Consider the following 10,821-nt stretch of genomic DNA (forward strand, 5'->3'; position numbering starts at 1 on the left):
AAAAAAACAACCCTCTTCAGGTCTTTCATCTCCCTTTGATACACAATCCTCTGAAACGAAGAAGAAAAGTTAATTTCATCACCAAGCTTCCAGAGTCGGGAAGGTGTGGGGCCAGTCAGAGTTTGGAGGAAGTGTAACTCAATGGATTCCACCAAGGTCTTGATGCTTTAGACTCAACCTGCGAGCGTGTTCTTGGCTGGTGCACCTGCCGAGGGTGGCTGAAGATACCCTCAGTTCACACGGCCTCATTACTCCATGCTGAGCTATATGAATATTATATTTTATGAAAGAATTGAGAAATGTTTTAAAATGCTGGCTCTTCTTTTACTGTTTTGTAAGTGTTATATAGCTTCTGTTAGATACATAATTGCAAATACCTTCTTGCCTGGGGCTTGGATTTTTGACATCTTATTTGTTTGTTAAGGACAGTGCCTCCCTGAATAGCCCAGATTATCTCCAAGTTCAAAACCTTCCTTCCAAGCAGAGAGACTATAACTCTATGCCACCTCATCAGCTTATATTCACTACCTCAGCTTTTTGGTTTTATGAACAAGGTTCTCAATTCAATGTAACATATCTGGTTATTTCCCCTACATACTAGTAACTTCTGTGTTATGTGGAAGAGAAAGGTGGCCAGCGTTAATCTCATAAAAATAATCTACTAATTTTATTTTTAGAAGTTGGCTTTCTTTCTCTTTTACCTTTCATTTATGTTTATTTTCTATTTTCCAGAGATTATTACAGAGAAAATGAAAGAAACAATGTATTTTTTATCTTTCACTTTGAAATCTGTTTTCTCCATGTATTTGAATTGGCACTACCCTCTCCCCTGGGGCTTTAAAATGTCACCTCGAGCTCTCTGGTCCTAGTTTCTGGGGAAAGGATAGCCAGTCTCTTAGCATCCTGTGATGGGAAGGAACCTTTGCTCACTGACTTAAGTTTTCACAAACTTGACCGGAGAGCCCCAGTGTGGTTTTCTTGGTGCACACGCTTTTTGACCTTGGTAGACTTCAGAGTCCTTATTTCTCTGTGGTCTTGTATCTTTTGTTGGTTTTTCAAGGTCTCTGGTTGGTTTATTGTCACATGCCACTTGTGACACATTACTTCTTTTTTCTTCTGAGATGGTCAAATTTTTAAGAAAGTGTCATATCCTGCCTGTGGGTATTTTTCTGATTTTTCAATTCCTCATATCTCTTTGTGATTGGATATTTTCTATTGATCCATTTATACTTCACTAGTTCTTTCTTGAAGCATCTTTAGTCTGTTATTTAACTCATTAGCCAAGTTATCGATTTAGGTACCTTATTTTTAATTTCTATAAACCTCATTTGATTATTTTATTCTATTTATTTGTATGTTTATGTGTGGATGTGCATGTGTATGGCATGTATGTGGAAGTCAAAGGACAACTTAGAAAAGTCTGTTCTGTCCTACCATGTGGATTCATGGGACTGAACTCAGGTCATCAGGTTTAACAGCACTTTTACCTGCTGAGCCAACCTACCAGCCTTGCTGTTTGACTCTTTTTAAAGATACAGTTACACAGGAAATTTACTCTCCATGTATTTACTTGAATACGAACACAGACATTCTTAGGCTCATGTCTGACAAGTCTAGTTCCTGCTGTTGTTGTTTAAGTCTTTCTTGAGTTTCAGTCATTTGATAGTCTTGTGTATCTCTGACGTGTTAAGAGTCTCATCTGTTGGGGACGTTGGAAATGTTGGTATGTCATGAGAGACTCTGTTAAGTCAGTTCATCTCCATTTGTATCTTCCTTGCTCTTAGATGTAGATTTATGCTGTCTCACAACACACATGGAGCTCTTGAACCCTCCTCTGTAGTTCAGAGAGAGAGGAGGTAGGGATGGACCCTCCAGTGATTTCTCTTTGTCGGAGAGAAGAAAAACCCTGCAACGCACATTAACCTTTCCCAGCGAGATTTTTCTTTCTAATCTTGCGTTCCCCCTTTAGCCCTAATAAGCACCTTTATAAATAGTTTCACACTTCAGAATGGAAGAATTCTTCACGTGTTCTCTTGGGGTCTCAGGAGAAACAGATACAGTTTTCTTTTAGTAATCAGTTATACTCTGAGATAGCACCATCCTCTCCAAGGTGTCAAAAACTTACATAATTGGTGTTATTTTAAAATGCATGATTTGGGGTCACCTTATACCAGCCCACATCTCTGGTGGAAGCCAGTCCCATGAATCCGCATGGTAGGACAGAATTTTCTAAGTTGTCCTTTGACTTCCACATACATGCACACCCACACATAAACACACATACATAAATAAATTAAAATAATCAAATGAGGTTTATAGAAATTAAAAATAAGGTGCCTAAATTGATAACTTGGCTAATGAGTTAAATAACAGACTAAACATGTTTCAAGAAAGAACTAGTGAAGTCTCAACAGATACAAGAAAATTAAAATAATTCCCTGAATTATATCAGACCCCCATGGATTAAAGTGGGATTTCAACAATAACAGAAATAAGAGAAAGCCTACAAACTCATGGAAACTGAACAAATCTCTACTGAATGACTTATGGGTCAAGGAAGAAATAAAAAAAAATCAAAGACTTTCTAGAAAACATTGAAAATGAGTGAACAACATACCTGTACTTATGGGACTCAATGAAAGTGGTGCTAAGAGGAAAGTTCACAGCACTACATGTCTTCATAAAGAAATTGCAGAGATCTTGTACTGGCACCTTAACATTACACCTGAAAGTTCTAGAACAGAAAGGGCTCAAGAGAAGTAGAGGGTAGGAAATAATCAAGCTGAGGGCTGAAATCAACAAAGTAGAAACAGAGAATCAATGAAACAAAGATTGGTTCTTTGAGAAAATCAACAAGATAGACAAAGCCTTATCGAAACTAACTAAAAAGCAGAGAGAGACTTTCCTAATTAAGAAAATCAGAAACAAAAAGGGAGCATAACAATAGACACTGAAGAAATCCCAAGACTCATTAGGGCATACTTGAAAAACCTATACTCCACAAAATTGGAAAATCTCAAAGAAATGAACAAATTTCTTGGTAGATACTATTTATAGAAGTTCAGTTGAGATGAGATAAACAATTTAAATAGACCTATAACCCCTAAGGAAATAGAAACAATCATTAAAAGTCTACCAATCCAATAAAAGCCCAGAGCCAGACAGTTTAAGTACAGAATTTCACTGTACTTTCAGAGAAGAGCTAATATCAATACTCAAATCGTTCCACAAAATAAAAACAGAAGAAGCATTATCAATTTTATTTTATGAAGCTACAGTCACTCTGATACTCAAACCACATAAAGGCTCAACAAAGAAAAAGAATTACAGACCAATATTCCACATGAATACTGACACAAAAATACTCAGTAAAATACTTGCAAAATGAATACACAAACACATCCAAAAAAATCATCTACCATCATCATGTAGACTTCATCTAAAAGATATAGAAATGGTTCAATGTACAAAAAACTGTCAATGTAATCCACCATATAAACAAACTGAAAGAAAAAGAAAACACATGATCATCTCATTAGATGCTGAAAATGCTTTAGAGAAAATCCAATACCCTTCATGATAAAAGCCTTGAAGAGATTAGGGATCGAAAGGGCATAACTAAACATAATAAAGACAATTTACAGCAAGTCTATAGACGACATCAAATTAAATGGAAAGAAACCCAAAGCAATTCTACTAAAATCAGGACGAAGATAAGGATGTCCACTCTCTCCATATCTGTTCAATATAGTACCTGAAGATCTAGCTAGAGCAATTAGACAACTATAGGAGATCAAGGGGATACAAATTAGAAAGAAAGAAGTCAAAGTATCACTACTTGCAGATGATATGATAGTATACATAAGTGACCCCAAAAATTCCACCACAGAATTTTTACAGCTGATGAACACCTTCAGCGAAGTGCTTTCCCAGATACAAGATTAATTTAAAAGATCAGGAGCCCTCCTATATGCAAATGATAAAGGGAGTAAGAAAGACAGGAAAATAACACCCTTCACAACAGCCACAAGCAATATAAAATATCTTGGTGTAGCTCTAACCAAACAAGTGAAAGACCTGTGTAACAAGAATTTTAAGTCTTTGAAGAAAGAAATTGGAGAAGCTATCACAAAATGGAAAGATCTCCTATGCTCATGGATTGGTAGGATAAACATAGTAAAAGTATCAATCTTACCAAAAACAATCTACAGATTTAATAAAATCTCCATCAAAATTCAACACAATTCTTTCCAAACCTTGAAAAAATAATACTCAACTTCATATGGAAAAATTAAAAACACAGGATAGGTAAAACAATCCTGCCCTAAGAAGAACTTTCAGAGGTATCAAAATCCCATATTTCAAGCTCTACTATAAAGCTATAGTATTGAAAACTATAGGCTATTGTCATAAAAGTGAATCAATGGGATTGAATTGAAGACCCAGATGTAAAACTACATGAACACCTGATTTTCTATGTAAATCTATGTAAATCTATGGACACCTGATTTTCTACAAAGAAGTCTATATTATACGATGGGATGGAAAAAAACATCTTCAATGAATGGTGCTGGCATAACTGGATAATAACATGTAGAAAAATGTAAATAGATCCATATGTATCACCCTAACAAAACTAACGTCCAAGTGGATCAATGACCTCAACACTAACCAAGACACACTGAACCTGGGGGAAAAAAGTGGGGAATAGCCTTGAATGCATTGGCACAGGAGACAACTTTCTAAACAGAACACCAATAGTGCAGACACTAAGATAGACAATTAGTAAGTAGGACCTCAAAAAACTGAAAACTTTTATAAGACAAAAGACACCATCAATATGACATAAATACAGTTTACAGAATGGGAAAAGATCTTCACCAATTCCACATCTAATCTAGGATTGATCTTCAAAATATATAAAGAACTCAAGAAACTAAACAGCAAAAATACAAATAATGCAATTAAAAATGGGATGCAGATCTAAACAGAGAATTCTCAACAGAAGAGAAGGAAAGGAGGAGAAACACTTAAAGAAATGCTCAGCATCCTTAGCCATCAGGGAAATGCTCATCAAAACAACTCTGAGATTCCATTTTCCACCTTTCAGAATGGATAAGATAAAAAACACAAGTGACAGCTCATGCTGGAGATGATGTGGAGTAAGGGAGACACTCATCCATTGCTGGTGGGAATACAAACTTGTACAGTCACTCTGGAAGTCAATGTGATAGTTTCTCAGAAAACTAGGAATCAACTTACCACAAAACCTAGCTAAACTACTCTTGGGCATGTACCCAAAGGATGCTCAATCATAAAACAAGGATACTTGCTTAACTGTGCTTATAGAAGCTTTATTTGTAATAACTAGAACCTGGAAACAATCTGTATGTCTCTCAACAAAGGAATGGATACAGAAAATGTGGTACATTTACACAGTGGAGGATTACTCAGCTTTTAAAAACAAGGACAGCAGGAAGTTTGAAAGCAAATGGCTGGAAATAGAAAAAAAAACAAGAGAGGTAATCCAGACCCCAAAAGACAAACATTATATGTATTTCCTTATAAGTAGATATTAGCTGTAAAGGATAACTATGCTACAATACAGATCCAGAGATACTAGGTACCAAGGGGGGTTCATGAGGGGACACCCAGGTCTGCCTAGAATGGGGAAATAGAAGAAATTCCTTGAGTGGACAGAGAGGGACTGGGGATGGGATTATGAGTAATCAGGTTGGGGAGTGAAGGGGGAGGATACTGAAAGAGACTACTGGAAAGGGGAGGCATTTTGGGGTCAGGTAAAAAATTGGAGCCAGGTAATCTCCCAGGAATCTACAAGGATTATTCCAGCTAAGATTTCTAGCATTAGAGGCAAGACTTCCAGTGAAGGGATTGGGGTACCAACCCAATCAAACAACCTTTGACTTACAGTCTGTCCAGCCTATGGAATGTGCTGGGATAAGGGTGACACAGAGATTGTGGGAGTGGCCAAAAAATGCTTGGTTCAGCTTGAGACTCATGCCAGGAGAGTAAACCCACCACTACACTGTCTGGAGCTATAGGACCCAGAGGTTGAATGGCCCAGAGACTTAGGATAGAACCAAACGTGACTGGCTAAATAAACAGATGAATAAACAAACAAACAAATAAATAAAATTTCAACATAATGATGCCTAATGATATTCTATTATATTCATAGATTGGTGCTAAGCCCAATGATTATCAAAGAGGCTTCATTCAGCAACTGATGGAAACATATGCAGACCCCCTGGGTTCATAGGGGCTCACAGAGCCTGAATCAACCACCAAGTAGCTTGCATGAGACTGACCTAGGCCTCCTGTCTATCTGATATAGTTGTGTAGCTTGATCTTCTTGTGGGTCTTCTTACATTGGGAACAGGGGCTGTCTCTGACTCTTTTGCCAACATTTGAAACCCTATTCCTTACACCAGCTTGCCTTGTCCAGCCTTAAATATGAAGAGAGAGGCTTAGCCTTACTGCAACTTGATATGACATGTTTTGTTGATATTCATGGGAGGCCTGCCCTTTTCTGAATAGAAATGGAGGAGGAGTGGATGGAAAGGAGGAACTGAAAGGAGGAGAGTGGGGAAATCGTGATTAGGGTGTTACATGTGTGTGTGTATGTGTGTATTATGTACATATGTGTATTGTCTATTTTATTTTATGGTTGTTTTGTCTGCCTGTGTGTCTGTGTGCCACTTACATGCCTCAAACCTGCAGAAGACAGAAGAGGGCATCGGATCTCCTGGTACTGGAGTGGGAGTGGCCACATGGGTGCTGAGAACTGAATCCTGATCCCTGGCAAGGGCAGTAAGTGTTCTTAACTGCTGAGCCAACTCTCCAGCCTCCATGCAGTTACCTCTTTGATATATTATATTGTAGAGATCTAGAGAGCATCCGCAACCAGCACCAAGCCAAGAGGCAGATAGAATTATAAATCAGAATCTCAGTTGTTAGGGTATGATCCATAACTGGAGTGACAGAAATGACTGAGATACTAAGATACAGAGTGGAGGATAGAAAGAGTGGAGACCTGAAATCAGACTCAGAGAAAGTGGGTTGAGTTCCTAGTGCTTTATGCAGAATGACTTTTCATGCAAGACTCCTTTCATCCCAGTGTGGAAATCACCTACCTTCACTTGCCTTTATCACTTCATTAATTCCCTGACCAAGGCATGTAGTTTATGTGTGTGTGTGCGCATACATACATGTGTAATTATTTTAGAATTTACCTATTCAAAACCAAATGGGAAATGAACAAAAATTGGGAAAACCCTTTTGTGTGTATGTGTGTGCATGCGTATGCGTGGCGCGCATACGTGTGTGTGTGTGTGTGTGTGTGTGTGTGTGTGTGTGCACATGTGTATGTGATGCAGCAGCATTATGGTCCTGCAGCTCCTGACAATGATGACTTATAACTAATGATCATGGCATACATGTGGCAGTGAACCCAAGCCAAGCAGTTTCTCATGTCATTCTTTGCCTGTTGCCCTTGGTGATGCCTCATGTACTTTAAACTTCCATTGCTGCGGCATTCTGCCTCTGCTTCGTGCCGTTAGCCTCCTGCTTCACAGCACTCTTGGAGACTCTTGACCGCCCTGTGAACTGACCCAGCAATTATGACCATGGGCTTTCAGAAAGTTCCGGCACGTTATAAACACATCAGTGAGCCAGTGGATGTGATAATGATAAAATTACACTGGTTTGCTTTCAGCAGCTTGCCGAAAGTCACGCACGAGGGAATGCTTCTCTGTCTAAAGTCAGGGCTCTTGGTCAACCGTTCTGACGGTGCCTGGTGCCCTGGAAGGCAGAGAGAACAGACCCCAGGAGGTGTTGGTCCTTGAATTGGTCTTAAATTGAACTAAATTTGTGAGAAATAGAAACATAATATTATTAGGATCCCCAAAGGTTCTTTTGCTCATTGGATTTAGATAAATTATTAACATCAGCAAATTCCTTTTCCCTATGATATAGTTTCTCCTGACTAAAGATTGCAAGTTGAGTGCTCATTTGCTTTGAAGGGTATAATAATGCAGACACAGAGGGAAGTAGATTTTAAAATATTCCCGTTTAATCACTTGCACACACACACATGCACACCCATGCATGCACCCCATTCCAGGAACCAGCATGGGCACATTTCTGTAGGCTTCTACAAAGGGACTCCTTGACCCTGCTCTGATGACATCATATCCTCCTATTAGTCAAGAACTGTCGACCTATGACCTTGACTGTGTTGCATGTGTGGATAATGTATGTTGGGGGAAAGAAGAAACACTCCTGCTGTAGGGAGCATCTAGAATGGCCGCGTACAGATACAGACATACAGGTTCCTACTGGAGTTGTGACCTATGGTTCCAGGATTTTAATAAATTATTGCTTTCTCTATTCTTTACACCAGCATCTGTGGTCCTTCTCACTGCCTGTCCATTCTTGTCAACAGCAAACACTCTGTAGTGGTCTTAGCATTACACATGAGCAGGGAACTAACAAAGCTCTTTGATGTGATTCTGTTGTTTTCTGCTTTAATGTTATTTAGGACAAGACTGATTCTGTCTGGATTGTGGGTTTTCTCCTCTATGAAACACAAAGTGAAAGAGTGAAAGAAAAATTATGGTTTTCCTCTTTCATAGAGCTATCCATCCAGTGTTTGTTGAGGTGGTCAGAGGGATATGAAAGGAGACAGATCAGCCTACTGAAAACTTCACGGTAGAGAGAAGTCTGTGCAGAGTAGACACTCCAAACACGGCAAATCCATAACACTACACATGGAAATCATGCAATATACAGGAACACATCCTGCATTGGGAGATCCCTGGGAGTTTCCATTGCTTTGGGCAATGAAAAGAATCTGACCTGATCAATGAAACATGCAACACTGTCCACACATTCAAGGAATTGTAGCCACTTTGGTCCATGGGTTGAATGGCAATAGGTGGGGCCTGAAAGTATGTTTCTCAAGATTATTAAGGACATTAAATGCCAGGCTAACAGACTTGAAATAATGGAGAGTCAAATGATCTTTCTTTATTTCCAAATTTGAGACTAATAAGACAGACACAAATAATATAAACAAAGATAAACCTTAAAAATGATGTCTTGCCCATGTGATCGTTTGATGAGATGCAAATGAGAAATTGTATTACAGGGGCTCTCTCCAGTGCCCTGTGGCTCCTTATTCGAGTGTTTCTGTCACCTATTGGTATTTACCTTTGATATTGGAACTTGGACCAGTGTTTGAACTCTCCTGGCATTGCTTCTTCTTTCCAGACAGCGGCTCTTTTGAAGCCTCCTTATAATAGATGCTTCTCTACTTATCTAGAGAGAGCACACTCTTGTCATTCAAGACATAAGTAACACCCAAGCCACCTGCACTTCCAGAGAGGATGGAGGGGAGACAGGGCTCTTTTCCCACTGCAGGGCTGCCAAGTTTAAAATGATGGGACTTTTTTTGTTGCCCTCTGAAAGGGTAGAAAGGAACCCCCACAAAATCCTTGGCTTTTGTTGTCTGTGTTTTGTATGCATCCTTTACACTTCTAGTAAGCTTCTGAAAGGCTTCTCAAGACCATCCAATTATCTCACTACAGTTTCAATGTGTTAAAGGTGACTTGGACACACGTCTCCACTGCCTTGTTCTCTCCAAAGTATTAGGGTTGTCACTTTGACTCCTTCCCAAGTACGTGATTCTCTTATAATGCAATTCACCAGGCTCTTCTACAGTGTCCCACAACGAGGACAGTCTTTCAGGGTGTGAGAAATGATTTGCAAGGACAATCAGAGGGGACCATCCATTCACAGGGTCTGAATCAGAGTTGTCTCACATGCCAGGAGTGAGATTGATCCCAGGAGTTTACGCAAAAGCTTCAGTGGAGCTCGGGAAGGTCCAGTTATGTTTCTTAGAATGTCTGAGAGGTTGCGAGTGTGACTTTCTCAGTCTCAGCGTCCCTGTCTCTTTCAGAGTCAGTCTGAAGAAACAAAATGAAACCAAACCGAATGAAACAAAAACAAAAACAGATTTGGCAGAGCCGAAGCCACAGATCGCCATGGAGACCACAGAGGTTCTGGTTTGTGTTTGTTTCCCTGTCAGGTGTTGCCGGGAGATTCATCCCCCTCATGTCGCTGCCAAGTATGTGAACTCCAGTAACGTGGATGGGCAAAGAAATCACCAGCAAGGACCTCACGAAATTGTAGGCTAACAGCTAAAGTCAGAGATGACTCTGCTAGCAGATCCGGCTCAGCCCCTTGTCAACTGGGTGGGCTCAGCCCCTTGTCAACTGGGTGACGAATCTCCTGTGAATTCTGAGACCTGGAATCTAAATGAAGGGAAAAGAGCAGCCAGGGTGAAAGAGACAGATGATGTAACTCCACCGCACAGAGCTTTTGGGGGAAGGACCTTCTAGTAGCCCAAGTACCTCTCTTGGAAAACAATGTTGTAATTAAGTATTCAGGGGCCCTACTGATGGAAAAAATGGCAGGGAAGAATGCTCCCACAGACTGGGTGACAGCTTCTAGCCTCAGAATTCTGCAGCCCTTCAGTTTCCCTGGCAAAAAGATGCTACAATGGTACAAGTAGGTCCTTCCTTGGCTCCATGTCACAGAAATGAGGTGAAAGAGCTAGATACTGATAGCAGCTCCCAGGATGCATTGCTGTCTTTGCTAAACTAAAAGTGCAGATTATTTTTTATGTCCTTGAGTGTATATATCATGTGTTTGCCTTTACTTGTTTTGGTTCACAGCCATGTAAATCAAAGTACCTGGTTGATGTTGGACATTTCCACCGGTAAAATTTTAGGCATGTTT

The 10,821-nt window shown here is 39.7% G+C and overlaps 1 pseudogene; it reads left to right on the plus strand.

Moving 5' to 3' along the window:
• Window positions 1-10,217, plus strand: part of LOC101987920 — a 105,333-nt pseudogene extending 95,116 nt beyond the window's left edge.
• The last annotated feature ends 604 nt before the right edge of the window (window positions 10,218-10,821 follow it).

This window comes from Microtus ochrogaster, chromosome 1, assembly GCF_000317375.1.
Source record: "Microtus ochrogaster isolate Prairie Vole_2 chromosome 1, MicOch1.0, whole genome shotgun sequence".
NCBI classification, from domain to species: domain Eukaryota; kingdom Metazoa; phylum Chordata; class Mammalia; order Rodentia; family Cricetidae; genus Microtus; species Microtus ochrogaster.